This window comes from Scyliorhinus torazame, chromosome 5, assembly GCF_047496885.1.
Source record: "Scyliorhinus torazame isolate Kashiwa2021f chromosome 5, sScyTor2.1, whole genome shotgun sequence".
Classification (NCBI taxonomy): domain Eukaryota; kingdom Metazoa; phylum Chordata; class Chondrichthyes; order Carcharhiniformes; family Scyliorhinidae; genus Scyliorhinus; species Scyliorhinus torazame.
In genome coordinates, this window is record NC_092711.1 from 169,000,674 (window position 1) to 169,017,317 (window position 16,644).

At 48.6% G+C, this 16,644-nt stretch overlaps 1 protein-coding gene across 1 annotated transcript in view; it reads right to left on the reverse strand.

The window, feature by feature from the left end:
• Positions 1-13,608, reverse strand: part of LOC140418033 (uncharacterized) — an 83,037-nt gene extending 69,429 nt beyond the window's left edge. The window contains exon 1 of the mRNA XM_072501462.1: positions 12,654-13,608. The gene's annotated coding sequence lies outside the window, so the exon portion shown is untranslated. The remainder of the gene's footprint in view (positions 1-12,653) is intronic.
• Between the last annotated feature and the right edge of the window lie 3,036 nt (positions 13,609-16,644).

Sequence of the window (16,644 nt, forward strand, 5' to 3'; positions counted from 1 at the left end):
CCCCCCCTTCTATCTACCTCCAATCCCACCGTAACCCCCTCCTCTATCTGCCCCACCTCCCAGATGCTCTCTTCCCAGTGGGAGATGTGCCGCGGTCCCGTTCTCTCCCGTACTTCCTGGCACTAGCTTTCCCGCTGGTGTGTGGCCCCCCCACCCAGGATTGATCTGACCCCCTCCTACACCCGCTCTGCTTGTGTCCCTGCTGCCCCCTCCTCACCCTCTCCTGTGGTCTGCTGCCCTCGCCCCCTCCCTCCTATGAGCTGGCTCCCCTGTTCATTGCGAGGTGACTCAGTCGGAGCGACCTGTGAGCCCTGTCGATCTCTGGCGGTTTGGGGATTCCCAGCCAGGTTGTCCAGCATTTGGGCCACGTAGTCGATTGGGTCCCTGCCCTCGATCCCCTCTGGCAGGCTCACTATCCGAATGTTCTGCCTCCTTGACCGATTCTACTGGTCCTCGACCTTTTCCAGCTCTCGAACTGGGCTTCCAGTTTCCTCCACATGCCATTGAGCACCTTCTGCATGGCGGCTAGCACCTCCGCCAGCTTGACCGTCACGCTTAACTCAGCCTTAATGTCATCCTTCATTGCATTTAGTTCCCTGGTTAGGAACATCCTCCATCCATTGCCTGGGGGTGGGGGGCTTGTTTTCTGGGTCGCCGGTCTCTTTCTCTCGGGAAGACTGGAGACCGCTCGCCTCATGGGGTCGCCAACCCACTTGCTCGCCACTCCTCTCCCTTGCCGCAGTGTCTGTGACCCTGCAGCCTTTCGAGCTGTTGCTTCCTGGCATTTTGTTGTCCGCACTATTGTTGAGGATGAGGGGATGTTTAACTCTGATTTTGCGGCTAAATTCGGCCGACAGTGCCTATTTTTCTGTTGTATGGAGGAGAGCCACCTGATGTGTGACTACTCAGCACATCCCCGTCACAAGTTCCCTCTCTTTTGAATGTTGACTTGAAACTGCGATCTTATGTTTTGGCGATAAGGCTGGAGGACATCCTTCCGACAATCGTGCGGGAGGACCAGACTGGGTTTATACGGGGAAGATTTTCCAGTAACAATGTTGGAAGGTTGCTGAATGTGATTCCGACTTTTCAGAAACATGCATTGAAATGAAATGAAAATCGCTTATTGTCACAAGTAGGCTTCAAATGAAGTTACTGTCAAAAGTCCCTAGTCGCCACATTCCGGCGCCTGTTCGGGGAGGCTGATACGGGAGTTGGATCCCCCAGCATTGGATGGGCTGGTGATCTCCTTCAACGCAGAGAAAGCTTTTGCTCGAGTTGAGTGGAATTATCTGGTGTATCCGCTGTGAGTCTTCGGGTTGGGTGAGGATTATATTGAGTGGATCCAATTGTTATATCACCGACCGGCAGCGGTTTAAGGGTGTCGAGAGAGAGAGACGAGACAGGGCAGCCCTCTGTCCCTTTTGCTGTTGGCCACTGAGCCATTGCCAGAATGTATCCCATTGGAATTTTTAATGTCTGTACTTCATTCTAAGTCTGATGCAGTTGTTAAATTATGAGACCCCCTATCTCAAATACATATGCTCCAATTTGACTGACTTGCTCCTCCAGGGCTTTCAATTCAACTGAGCCCAGAGTAGGGCACAGTGAGGCACAGTGGTTAGCATTGTTGCCGCAAAACAGCCAGGGACCCAGGTTTGATTCCTTGAGTGGCTATGTATGTGGACTGTGTCTGCGTGGGTTTCCTCCGGGTGCTCCGGTTTCCCCCCACAGGCCAAAGATGTGCCGGTTAAGTGGCTTGGTCATGCTAAATTGCCCCTTAGTGTCCAAAGGTGTTAGGTTAGGTGGGTTGACGATGATCAATGTACCGGATTATGGGGATAGGGTGGGGAGTCTGCCTCGGTGAGTGCTTTTTCTGAGCGTCAGTGCAGACTTGAAGAAGCGAATGGCCTCCTTCTGCACTATAGAGATTCTGTGTCATTTATGTTATTTTAATTTGACTATGCTGTTAGTCTGTTTTGTAAGGTTTTGGGGTGTGCATTGTTATCCTTCTGTTTTTCTATAATCTTACCCTCTTTCCCCACTCACTATGTTAACCTGTTAGCTGGTTGTTCAATTGATCGGGTGTTTCAAATAGCGGCTCTGGTCCCTAAAATATCCTGCTACAAATTAATTCTCAATGTGTTGCTTGTATTTATGTGGCAGTATCAGTTGTTCTACACTATACCCATTTTCCATCAATATTTCTGTTATTCTGTATTTATAGTAAAAAAAAAACATAACAAAAGAAATATCAAAAATCTGTCCAACTCATCCTTGACAATATTCAGTGACTCCCAGACTCCACTGGCCCCTTTTATTCATAGAATTTACAGTGCAGAAGGAGGCCATTCGGCCCATTGAGTCTGCACCGGCCCCTGGAAAGACCACCCCACCCAAGGTCAACACCTCCACCCTATCCCCACATCCCAGCAACCCCACCCAACACTAAGGGCAATTTTGGACACTAAGGGCAATTTCGCATAGCCAATCCACCTAACCTGCACATCTTTGGGCTGTGGGAGGAAACCGGAGCACCCGGAGGAAACCCACTCCCACACAGGGAGGATGTGCAGACTCCGCACAGACAGTGACCCAAGCCGGAATCGAACCTGGGACCCTGGAGCTGTGAAACAATTGTGCTATCCACAATGCTACCGTGCTGCCCGTGGAAGAGAAATCCAGAGACGAACAACCCTCTGAGGGAAGAGATGACTGGAAATATATAAATAGCAACAGTACAATATTACACAACTGGAAATAATAAATGTATTTTATTACAGAACCATAAATAATATATCTAATTTGTACCATTTAAAAATACGAGATAATAATTTACTGTCCCTTAAATGTCAGCCATCTCTTGGGGAAACCACCCCTTTAATTGTGAACATTGGGAAAGAGACCATCCTTTTAGCCAGACAAATAAATGTGTCAAGCTGAGGGAACAAAGGATATCAATGTCTTTGAGAGAGAGAGACCTGGGCCAAGCTTTCCAGAGTCTGCACCCTCCCTGGATTCACTTGCTTTCCCTTCAGTTGCTGCAAGTGACCAATTGAAGGTCAGAATGAGAAAAGAAAGTGTTTTACTCACAGATATTGGAGACAGGAGGAGGTTTCACCTTCACTTCCGTTGCGACATCATAATGGGGCCCTGCCTGAATCAGCCAATAGGAATTACCCTATTCCGCGCTGCCGTCACCGGGTTCCTGTGCGCAGGCCCGGCGCTCCCCGCCCCCACCCGTTGTTTCGCCCCCCGCTGAACAAGGGAGAAAAAAAACCGGCTCCGGCCAGAGCGGGGAGCCAATCGGTGATCTTCCCGCCCCCCGTCCACGGCTGCGCATGTCTAAAGGAGAGGGGAAACTGCGCATGTGCAAAGAATAGCGCGCATCCTGGGTTATTGACCAATGGAAAGTTGGAGGACCGGAAGGACTCTGGTCCTCCAGCTAATCAGCGCGGGCTTTGTGTGACTGATGGATTGAACTTCACAAGTTCCTGCTGTTTCCAACATCTGTGAGTAAAACACTTTATTTTCTCCTCCTTTCCATTTATTTTCTCATTCTGACCTTCATTTGGTAACTTGCAGCAACTGAAGGGAAAGGAAGTGAATCCAGGGAGGGTGCAGACTCTGCAAAGCTTGGCCCAGGTCTCTCTCTCTCTCTCTGAAAGACATTGACTCCTTTGCTCCCTCAGCTTGACACATTTATTTGGCTAAAAGGATGGTCACAAGAAACAGAAATAATGCTCCACACCCGCCAACACATCACCAGACTGCTCAGACTTGTATAATCCTGCATAGAATTCCCGAAATTCCTGTTTATTTCCTCCGTTTTAGGGGCAGCACGGTAGCATTGTGGATAGCACAATTGCGTCATAGCTCCAGGGTCCCAAGTTCGATTCCGGTTTGGGTCACTGTGCGGAGTCTGCACATCCTCCCCGTGTCTGCGTGGGTTTCCTCCGGGTGTTCTGGTTTCCTCCCACAGTCCAAAGATGTGCAGGTTAGGTCAATTGGCCACCCATGACAAATTGCCCTTAGTGTCCAAAATTGCCCTTAGTGTTGGGTGGGGTTACTGGGTTATGGGGATCGGGTGGAGGTGTTGACCTTGGGAAGGGTGATCTTTCCAAGAGCCGGTGCAGTCTCGATGGGCCGAATGGCCTCCTTCTGCACTGTAAATTCTACGTATGTATGTCTTTGTGACCCTTTTCCCTCCAGCAAGCCACAAAGAGAAATCCGCTCCAAAGTCAGCCTTTGTATTTGCTCAGTTTATTCCCAAACTCCTTTTCGCATCCTGCTGAGTAAATAGGGAGTCTGCTGCATTAACCTCCTCAGCAGAGGTTACTAGGGATAATCTTATAATTCTCCTCGGCCTTCGCCAAACAAACCTCCAGAAGCCGCTGGTTCTCCAGCACCTGCACCTTTTATTAGCAGTGTAAGAAATGATCATCCCCCCCCCCCCCCCCCCCGTCATGAACTTCACACGGCTGGAGGGGGAAATACCAGGGGCCAAGTTAAAGAAAAGGAAGAACTCAAACTCTTCCTTAAAATGTGTAGTAAATGAAGTACCTCTTATCAGGAAGTCATCAAACCTCCACTTTCTCGACCGGGGGTGAGCCCTCGAGCAGAAGCTCCAGAAAAATGGGGGGTGGGGGTGCGGTGTTTCCTGTGGTGCAGGAGGATACCAGGTGTAGGATCGTCCTTGGCACAAAAAAAATCATCGATTCTAGTATGACATTAATGTGGGGCTGGAAAGAAGGTTAAATCTCCGCCCCTCGAGTGCAAAGTTCTCCAAACATCCACACAACCCAGCTCCTCACAAGCCGAGGCTACGCCCTAGCTTGAAGCGTGGGGGGTTCTTCGTAACCGGGAGCTCATTTACCAGCGGATTTAAGTGGCAGTTGAAGTCGCCAATCACAAAAATGTTAGTTGAAGCTAACTGCGAAATCCACAAAAGCCTTCGTAATTAACTCCGGGAGTAATTCGGGGATCCATAAACATTCATTATTGAAACAACATCTCCATGCACCGAACCTCTAATGATCACATATCTATCTGCTTTGTCCTTGGTGCAGGTTTCAACTTTAAAAGGGATATTTTTATTAATAGGGATTGCCACACCCTAGCTACGTGATGAAAAAGAGGTGAAAAAAACCTGCCTCACCCAATCCCGCCTCAATTTAAAGTAGTCTTCATCACAGAATCCCTACAGTGCAGAAGGAGGCCATTTGGCCCATCAAGTCTGCACCTGCCTTTGAAAGAGTATTCTCCTTAGGCCCATGCCTCCAGCCTATCCGAGTCACCTAGTAACCCTACCCAACTTTTTTGAACACTAAGGGGCAATTGAGCATGGCCAATCCACCTAATCTGCACATCTTTGGACTGTGGGAGGAAACCGGAGACCGCGGAGGAAATCCACAAAGACACTGGGAGAATATGCAAACTCCACACAGCCAGTCACCTGAGACTGGAATTGAACCTGGGTCCCTGGAGCTGTGAGGCAGCAGTGCTAACCACCGTGTCGACCCCAGTTGAGTTTAATCTAGATGCATTTCCTGGAATAAAGCTATGTCAACTTTCTCCTTAAGAAAGGAGACAATCATTTTCCTTCTGATAGGGTGATGGATGCCATTCTCTGAGAAAATTTGCAGATTAACTGCTGCCATTAGTTATGCGACAGAGAGAACAGGAACAGATTTTCACACCACAATCGGGCGTGCGCCATTACATCCTCCTCCAACTCGCTTTACACCAGAGGCACCAAAGTCTCCCCAAAATGCTCCTTTCACGGATAAAAGCCCTGTCTGTACCAGAGTTGGATAAAGTCAACAACACGTAAACCCTCCCATAATAACAAAAATACAAAAGAATCACGACCACAATAGATCCAAGGGGACATTCCTCAATAAGACTGAGTACAACGGAGGATTAACCCCACGGCCAGACTGTCGTTACCCTGAGGATACTTTCTCCGAAATAAGGAGATGAAAAGAAGGGCCAACAAGGGAATCGGGATTGAATGTCCCTCCCACATTTTGGACCCACCCGTGAAAACCTGCATCCATCAACTCCCACCCTTCGGCAATGGCACCATTCGGTTCTGCCATGATTAACGCTCGGATAATAGAAGAAAGACGACAGATAATAAGCACACGACACATCTACCATAACTGAGATAAGATAATACGAGTCCCTGTAACACTCGAAGGGCAGCACGGTAGCATTGTGGATAGCACAATTGCTTCACAGTTCCAGGGTCCCAGGTTCGATTCCGGCTTGGGTCACTGTCTGTGTGGAGTCTGCACATCCTCCCTGTGTGTGCGTGGGTTTCCTCCGGGTGCTCCGGTTTTCTCCCACAGTCCAAAGATGTGCAGGTTAGGTGGATTGGCCCTGATAAATTGCCCTTAGTGTCCAAAATTGCCCTTAGTGTTGGGTGGGGATACTGGGTTATGTGGAGGTGTTGACCTTGGGTAGGGTGCTCTTTCCAAGAGCCGGTGCATACTCGATGGGCCAAAAGGCCTCCTTCTGCACTGTAAATTCTATGAGAAGAAGAAGACATTCAATCGGCGCTCACAGAATAACAACTCCCTTCAACGGGATAAAAGATAACAAATTCAGACACCAACACCATGATGAGGAAAGAGTCCGGATTAGAGCCCGACTTAGTCCGAGCTGCAAACCATCCCTCCAAATCCTTGCCATTCTGAATTTAACGAACGGCAAGGCAGTAGTCGGATTATCAAAAAACTTACAGAGTTGTCGGATACAATTTTCAGGTCACAGGATAAAGCGACATAATTCAGACCCACAGCCTTGAGTTCCCTTCGAACTTCATCAAAGCCTTGATGCTTTGTTTTCTTCGCTGCCGAAAAGTCTTGGAAGAAGGAAATCCTCACTCCCTCATGGAGCCAGGTCCCTTACCCGTCTCTGGGACCTACTGGTGGTCTTTCAAGTTGTGGAAGTGAATGATTACAGGGCTGGGATGAAAACTATCCCAGAACAGGGAAAATGACAGGCAAGGCGAGGGAACTGGGAACGTTCATGGAGCAGACGGGGCAGTGGATTCCTGGCGGTTCATGGAGCAGACGGGGCAGTGGATCCCTGGCGGTTCATGGAGCAGACGGGGCAGTGGATTCCTGGCAGTTCATGGAGCAATGGATCCCTGGCGGTTCATGGAGCAGACGGGGCAGTGGATCCCTGGCGGTTCATGGAGCAGACGGGGCAGTGGATCCCTGGTGATTCATGGAGCAGGCGGGGCAGTGGATCCCTGGCGGTTCATGGAGCAGATGGAGGCAGTGGATCCCTGGCGATTCTTACACCCGGATGAGAAGGAATTCCCGTTCTTCTCACCAGTACACAAGGTCTACACTCGCATCGGCTTCTTTGTTGTGGGGAAATCGGTGCTTCCAGAAATAGTCAGAGTGGAATAATCCATGATTGTAATCTCAGACCACGCTCCACATTACATGGATGTGAGGTTGGAGACGGGACAAACCCAATGCCCCACATGGAGGTTGGACACGACCCTCTTGGCCGACAAGGTCTTCTGCCAGAAAACATCACCGGCCATCGGCAAGTACATCACTAACAACCAGAACGGGGAAGTCTCACCTTCCACGTTCTGGGAGGCACTGAAGGCTGTGATTAGGGGAGAAATAATCACCAAAAGGCTTGGAGAGACAGGGAAGAGAGAGCGGTTATGCAGCAACTGATCAACTCCATTCTGGAGGTTGACAGACGATACTCCGAGGTCCTGGCCATAGAGCTTCTGCTGGAGAGGAAGAAGCTGCAAAAGAACTTTCACCTGCTCCCCACCAGGAAGGCAGTGACCAACTCCGCCAGACACGGGGGACCTTTTAGGAGCACGGAGAGGGCTAGCCGCCTGCTGGTTCACCAGCTGAGAAAGAAGGCAGCCACGAGGGAAATAGCCCAGGTAAAGGATAACAGAGGCAGACGGTATAATAATAATCTTTATTATTGTCACATGTAGGCTTACATTAACACTGCAATGAAGTTATTGTGAAAATCCCCCAGTCGCCACACTCCAGCGCCTGTTCAGGTACACGGAGGGAAAATTCAGAATGTCCAAATTACCTAACAGTATGCCTTTCGGGACTTGTGGGAGGAAACCGGAGCACCCGGAGGAAACCCACGCAGACACGGGGAGAGTGTGCACACATTGATGATGCATCCTTCCCAAAGAGACAAATGTATTTATATTAGATCTGCCTGTAGTGGTAGGAAAAACATTTACTTTGCATGATAAAATAAATGTCCTTCCATCAGCTTTTGTGGATTATTTCAGTGGAAATGTGCTCTCCCAGGCTCAATGATCATCAGCCCACTGGAAGCAGAGTCATGGCCAATCCAGCAGAAAGAAACCCTCCCACCCTCCCACTGCACCAAGTGTCAGAATCAACATGGTTCAGTCCTGGGTGTGATTAACAGCAGCAATAACAGCAGAATCCAACCCCTGTCATCACTTGTGAACTCGCTGGTGTCTCAGCAGGTCGGATGACTGACTGAATCCTTTCCCACACACTGAGCAGGTGAAGGGCCTCTCTCCAGTGTGAACTCGCTGGTGTACTCGCAGTGTGGATAACTGAGTAAATCCCTTCCCACAGTCAGAGCAGGTGAATAGCTTCTCCCCAGTGTGAACTCGCTGGTGTCTCTGCAGGCTGGATAACCGAGAGAATTTCTGCCCACAGTCAGAGCAGGTGAATGGCCTCTCCCCAGTGTGTACTTGCTGGTGTGTCTGCAGGATGGATAACTGAGTGAATCCCCGCCCACACACAGAGCAGGTGAACAGCCTCTCCCCGGTGTGAACTCACTGATGTTTCCGCAGGGCGGATGAATCATTGAATCGTTTCCCACATTGAGAGCAACTAAATGGCTTTTCCCCAGTGTGAATTTGCTGGTGTGTTTGCAGGTGGGATAGTCGAGAGAATTCCTTTCCACAGTCAGAGCAGGTGAATGGCCTCTCCCCAGTGTGAACTCGCTGATGTCTCCGCATGCTGGATAAGTGAGTGAATCTCTTCCCACACAGAGCAGGTGAACGGTTTCTCCCCTGTGTGAACTCGCTGGTGTGACTTCAGGCTGGATAACAGAGTGAATCTCTTCCCAAACTGAGAACAGGTAAACGGCTTCGCCCCAGTGTTAACCCGCTGATATCTCTGCAGGTTGGATAACTGAATGAATCCCTTTCCACACTGAGAGCAGGTGAATGGCCTCTCCCCACTGTGAATGCGTCTATGAGCTTCGAGCTTTGATGGGGCCCTGAATCCCTTCCCACAGTCCCCACATTTCCACGGTTTCTCCATGTTTTGGGTCTCCTCGTGTCTCTCCAGGTCGGACAATCAGTTGAAACAGAACACGTGTACGGTCTCTCCCCGCTGTGAATGGTGTGATGTTTTTTCAGGCTGTGTAACTGGTTAAAGCTCTTTCCACAGTCAGTGCTCTGGAACACTCTCACTCGGTGTGTGTGTCTCGGTGCTTTTCCAGTCACGCTGATGGTTAAAATCTTTTGAAGCTGACAAATCAGGGAAACATTTCTGTTTCCAGATTCAAAGGCCAATGGTATTCAGGACCTAATGAACCGAGTGACTCGGTCAGATCTTGATGTGATGTTTGGTTTGAGATTTCTTTCTATAAATCCTCACTGTCAAATATCCTGGACAAGGAGTTTACAAAAGACATCACTGTCAGTACAGGATAGAAATTCAGAACAGACAATTCTAGTTTCTATGGAACATTCTTTCCTCTCTCATTCCCCACAAGCTGTAAATCTCCATCCCACACACTCCCTCCATTCTCACTCTTGTATCTAATATTCACCCTCCCAATTCTCCTGAAGGTGCTGATTCAGGCTGATTGACAGATCCCTGCTCACTGCTTCCTATCAGATCTCCGGTGGCTGTATGTTGGAGAAGGTCACACACTACGTCGCACCACCAGGATGGTTGGTTTTTTTCGTCCTTTTTGCCCGATTCCCGGGGAATTTAGGTGAACAAACTTGGGTCAAGCTGAAGGTCCAGTGAACCCGTCGACAAAATCATGCTGAAAATTTTAAAAAGTCTGATGGGAAGGAAGTTACGAGAGGAAACCCTTCGACGGATTTGGTGAGTGCGTGTGGCTCACCAGGAGGGAGGTTGGTGGAGTTGACTCCAGTGGGTGCAGCCGTTCCTATCACAGTGGATATGCTGGTGGGGGCACTGGCCTCGGAGTTTGAGAAGCAGGTTGGGAAGTACTTTGAGAAACAAGGGCAAGCTCTGCCAGGATCTCTAATGGAAAGGATCCTTTTACTTGCGGGATCGCAGGAGGGTAACACGTCTGGAATCTATGGGCGGATCCTTTCAGAAGAAGTAAGCTCAGTGGATGGAGTGAAAGTGAAGTGGGAGGAGGATGTGGGGCCTGTAGGAGATGATGGGGTGTGGAGTGAAGTCCTTGGCAGGGTGAACTCCACGTCCTCGTGTGCGAGACTGGGCTTGGTCCAGCTCAAGGTAGTGTTTAGGGGACACCTAACCAAGGAGAGGATGAGCAGTTTTTTCCCGGATGTGGACAATAGGTGTGAGCGGTGTTCCAGAGGTCCGGCCGGCCAACCACACACACATGTCCTGGTCCTGTCCCAAACTAGTGAGCTTTCAGGTCTCCTTCTTTCGTACCATGTCGGCGATTATCAATATCGAACTGGAGCCCTGCCCTTTGGTTGCCATATTTGGGGTGTCGGACTCGCTGGGGCTGCAGACGGGGGAGCGGAGGCACATGTCCTTGCCTGCCCCTCGTTGATCACCCAGAGGTGAGTCCTGCTCGGTGGAGGTCTCCAACCCCACCAAGTGCCCCAGCATGGTGTGGGGATCTAATGGAATTTTTATACTGAAAAGGTTAAATACACCGTGAGGGGATCAGTCCAGAGTTTTACTCAAGGTAGTGGCCTTCTATTACTTACTTCAAGGAGCTGGTCACTATCAGTTGCTGTGGTGGGGGGTGGGGGGGAGATTGGGAGGTGGGGGGATTGGTAGGTGGGGGGGTGGAGTTGTCTTGTGTCGGATTGTGTTTTGTTTCTTTTTTTCTTGGTGGATGGTTTGGGGTTTTATAAAAATTTGTATGTTCTATAAGAATTTGTAAAACTGAAAAACTTTATTTTTAAAGCAAAGATGATGAATAATTTCTGACTGAAATTGGATGGGCAATGCAGGGTCACAGAATGGGACCCACTCGACACTGACAGAATTGCTCAACAGAGTGGGCATCGACTTGAAACGTCCAATGGACTCCTCGTCTTCTGTTATAAATCTGACTGGAAATATATAACGTAGCTACAGGACTATATTACAAAACCAGAATAATCAATGTACTTTATTCCAGAACAATCAATAATGTATCTAATCTGTGCAATAAAACAACACCAGACATCTCTCTGTCCTCATAGAATCAGAGTTTTACAGCAGAACAAGAAGCCCTCCAGCCCATCATTTCAGCATCAGCTATCTAGTACCTATCTATTCTCATCCCATTTCCCACCACTTGGTCCACAGCCTTGTATGCTTTGGCCAATCAAATGCTCCCTGCTCTTATATTCTATACCTCAGCCAATAGAAGCATGAATCCCATAACCCGATGGATTGAATGGCCTAATTCTGCTCCTCTGACCTATACTCTTATATCCCCTTGTGACCACCTTATCTACCTGTCCTGCTGTCTTCAGGGACCTATGGACATGCACACCAAGGTCCCTCTGGTCCTCTGTACTTCCTAGGGTCCGACCATTCATTGTATATTCTCTTGCCTTGTTAATCCTCCCAAAATTCATGACCTCACACTTTTCAGAGTTAAATTCCATTTGCCACTGTTCTGTCCATCTAACCAGTCCGTCCACATCATCCTGTAATCTAAGGCTTTCCTCCTCACTATTTCCCACACCACCAATTTCTGTGTCATCTGCAAACGTACTTACTTCCTACGTTCACACCCGATCATTAATGTACACTACAAACAACAAGGGACCCAGTACTGATCCCATCGGAATATCACTGGACACAGACTTCCAGTGACAAAGACAATCTTCGACCATCACCCTCTGCCTCCTGCCACAAAGCCAATTTTGGATTCAATTTGACAAATTGCCCTGTATCCCCAGGGCTTTTATCTTCCTGACTAGTCTTCTGTGTCAGGCTTTATCAAAAGGCTCACAGAAGTCCACTTAAACTACATTAACTGTACAGCCTTCATCACCTAGTCACCTCCTCAAAAAATTCAGATCAAATTTGAAAGACCCGATCTCCCCCTGACAAAACCATATTGACTATCCTTGATCAATTCTGCCCCAGAGTTTTTTTTCCAATAGTTAACGACCACTGATGTCAGACCAAAATCCAAATCGAAACAAAATCCTACCAACTCTCCTGGCCTGAGACAATTCACACCTCTTTAACCTGTGATTCTCCCTCTCCCCAGTTGTTCCGTCTGGACCTGCAGACTTAATTACCTGCAAAAACTTGTATTCAAAGCATCGTATTGCAGCTTAGACTTTGTCTATATATATGTTTCTGGAACCCACCTCTTCGTTCACCTGAGGAAGGAGCAGTGCTCCGAAAGCTAGTGATTTGAAACAAACCTGTTGGACTTTAACCTGGTATTGTAAGACTTCTTACTGTGCTCACCCCAGTCCAACGCCGGCATCTCCACACACTGAAGTTAGACTCACTGGTCTGTAATTTCCTGGTATTTTCTTACTTCTTTTGAATAATGGTACTACATTATCTGTCCTCCTGTCCTCTAGCTCCGCTCCTGTGACCAGAGAAGATTTGAAATTGTCAGATCCTCTTCAATCTCCTCCCTTGCCTCCCATGGAGGCCTGGGGATTTAAATAAGTCAACAATTGAAGGTCAGGGGTGACACGGTGACAATGGATCGCATGGCTGCCTCACAGCGCTGAGGTCCCAGGTTCGATCCTGGCCTCAGGTCACTATACTTGTGGGGTTTGCACATTCTCTCCATGTCTGCGTGGGTCTCACCCCCACAGCCCAAAGATATGCAGGGTAGGTGAATTGGCCATGCCAAATTGCCCCTTAATTGGAATAAAGAAATAATTGGATACTTTAAATTTATTTTTTTTAAAAAGCAATTGAAGGTCAGAATTTGAAAAGAAATGGACAGGGGAAGAAAAGAAAGTGTTTTACTCCCAGATGTTGGAGACAGGAGGAAGTTTCAGTCTGTGTGAAGATCGATATTCACTCAGACAGAGGAGCAGCAGCTTTGCTGGGCAGACCAGTGGAGGAAGCTCCGTGCAGCCATTGACACAAAGACCGGACACTGATCTGCTGCAGGCCCAGCGTATTTCCGGTCCTCCCCAGGTTTCCATTGTTCCTGTAGCCAATAGAGGGTGGATTCGGGCCTCACGTGGGAGTGGGCGGGGCTTTCACCGCCGGACGCACTGAGCTCATTTCCAATCTGCAGCATTTTGTTTGTCCCAAACTGACTGCGAACGCCCCTCCATTCCTGTGACGTCACAATGCAATCCTGTACGAATCACTCTGAATAGAAATCACTCTGAAGCTCAAAATGTCACTTCCGTCCTTTAGACGTCACAGTGGATCACTTGTCCAATAGGAATAACTGTGAGGCTCAAAATGTCACTTCCGCATTGTGACGTCACGGGGAGCCTTGCCGCAATCAGCCAATAGGAATCAGTCTGCTCCATAGAATGAGGACCGGAACAGGAAGAAGCACACGGGAAGTTAAAACAAGCATTGACTTCTGCCCCCGGCCTCGGTCCACCAGACCTGAGAAAGCCGACCTACATACATTGCAGGAACGAAGGTGAGTTCCATGCCGCAGTAGTGACCGAAGTCCACGGGGACAGGCGAAGACCAGTGGCATATTACTCAACAAGACGGGCTTGGCTCGCTGCGTGGCAGTTCTGGACTGCGCAGCATGGGCGGTCAGAGTCAGCGAACCTACAGTAATGAACGGAGATATTATCTTGCACACCAGGCATACCATTGTAGAAATGTTGAACAACAGTAAGCTCAGATCAGTCTCAAACCTACAACAGGCCCACTGGGAAACAGTGTTAATTCCTAATGATGTGGAGATGACGGTGTTGGACTGGGGTGGGCACAGTAAGAAGTCTTACAACCCCTGGTTAAAGTCCAACTAGCTTTCGGAGCTCAGCTCCTTCCTCAGGTGAAAGTTCACCTTCAGCTGAGGAAAATTCAGCTCCGTCACCTGAGGAAGGAGCTGTGCTCCGAAAGCTGGTGATTTGAAACAAATCTTTTGGACTTTAGCCTGATGTTGTAAGACTACTTACTTAATGGTGGTGGCCAGGAATGGGGAGAGATATAGCTAAGCACTGTCAGAGATGCATCCCATGTGCGCAGTACAACCCGGGGTGCCCCGTAAAGATCTGGGTGGCACATCAGCCGAGACCAAAGGGACCCTGGGAGAATCTCCAAATTGACTTTACCGGATCACAACCCCCGAGCCAGGGAGAACGATACTGCCTAGTAATAATTAACCAATTTACCAGATGGGTGGAGGCATTCCAAACCCGCGACTGCACAGCCACAACCGTGGCACGAATATTAGACAAGGATGCGATTCCTCGCTGGGGGATACCTTTGCAACTAGATTCGGACCAAGGAACACACTTTACTGGAACAGTAATGAAGAAAACATGTGAGTCGATGGGGATCGAACAAAAATTCCACATCCCTGACCATCCCCAAAGCTCAGGAATGGTAGAGCAGATGAATAGGACCCTAAAAAACTGCCCTGACAAAGGCTCTAGGGGAGAATCGGCAGCAATGGGTAGATGTGCTGCTCATTGTCCTAATGAAGTTAAGAGCGAGCCCAAACCGAACAACTGGATTATCATCCTATGAGGTGACGACGGGATGAGCTATGCAACTGTGCAGGGGATAATAACGGGGAGAAGAAATAGTCCGATAAGGGACAGGACGCGTAGATACATATTAGAGCTCAGTAATCAGTTAAAGGAAATGCGGCAGCCAGTGTGGACTGGGCAGGAGACAAAGGAGAAAAATCTGGACTTATTTTGGACTGCATTCCCTGATGTCCCTACAGCAGAGACAAAGGTGATGGTAAAGCCTGGGTTTGCCCCCGATGGACAGGACCGTATCAAGTCCTGATCAGTGGGGATACCTGTGTATGTGTGAACATAAAGGGTATGGGACGATGGAAACATTGGGCACAATTAAAAGTATACCGAGAGTAAAAATATGTATTTATGTTCAAATCAGGTAACTCCACACAACCAAAATTCCGAAAAACTGCAGAAGACCCATGATGTTTGCTGTAAGAATGATAATATGTTTGATGGTAGTAACCGGGAGTAGACTCCCAACGCAGAATTAACGGGACTTGCATGTAAATACCTACTTGTACATGTCATGTTTATATGCGAAAGGCATAGATGTCTCTAGCTGTTGGGTGTGTGCCCATGTGCCAATCCATGCAAAAGGGGGAATACCCCTGAGATCAGTGCCCTTTAATATAACGGAGGTGGCAGCGTGAATAATTAAGCAGAACGAGACGGGGGGGAAATCGATGGACGATATCGCGGGGATAGATATATACGCCATACATCTAGAACAATGGAAGAAGGCAGGGTACCATCTCAGGGGTGTTCACCGGGTTTTACCAACCCCGGTATAATTTCACCCAAGCTCCACCATGGTTCGCAATCACTGATATGAGGTGGACTAATGAGGTGTTGTGTCTGCAAAGAACCCCAACGGGATGGCCCGGGGTGATTAGCGTGGGACACAGCACATGCCGATGGACATATGACATCTCCAAGGGATATGCATAGCTGAAAGAGTTGCCCAATAACACATACCCAGGGGCAAGAGAGTGGATCTGGGTAGTGACAATGGGAACTAATCCGATGCAATACACAGCATATAACGGTACATTATAATGTCCACTTTATTTGTGGACACAAAGCTTACCCATGGCTCCCAGTAAGTGGACAGGATCCTGCTACTTAGGATATGTTGTTCCCTATGTACACCACATATGGACCCTGAGAGAGAACCCAGGCCTTACAGAAAAGAGACCGAGACACAGCGATACTTTGGAATTTTACTCCCCCCCCCCCCCCCCCCCCCCCCCCCCCCCCCCACCACCACCACCACCACCACCACCATAGGAGTGGCCTTTGCCATAAAAGAACTACGAAAGGTCGCTAACATTCTGGAAGAAGTGGCAAACGATACTACCGAGGCACTGATCGAGATAAGCACCGAAATGGTAGCAATAAGGACAGTGACCCTGCAAAACCGAATGGCCCTAAATTACCTCCTGCTTAGTGAGGGTGGGACTTGCACCAGAATTGGCTCCAAATGTTGTACCTATATTCCTGACAGTTCGGAGAACATCACTAACCTTGCGGATCGTATCCACCAGGAGGTTAAAAAGTTACACGAATCACCGGGGAATGGATGGTTAGATTGGTTACCGGGAGGATCCTGGTGATCATACCTGACACATGGGCGAGTCATAGTCCTTGTAATATGTTGTTTAATTATTGGATGTTTTAATACTTGCTGTAAAGTCATGGTGGCTCAGATGATGCCTGTTGCTAGCGCAGTGACAGACGATGAGACTGGAACATTGAACCCTTTGATA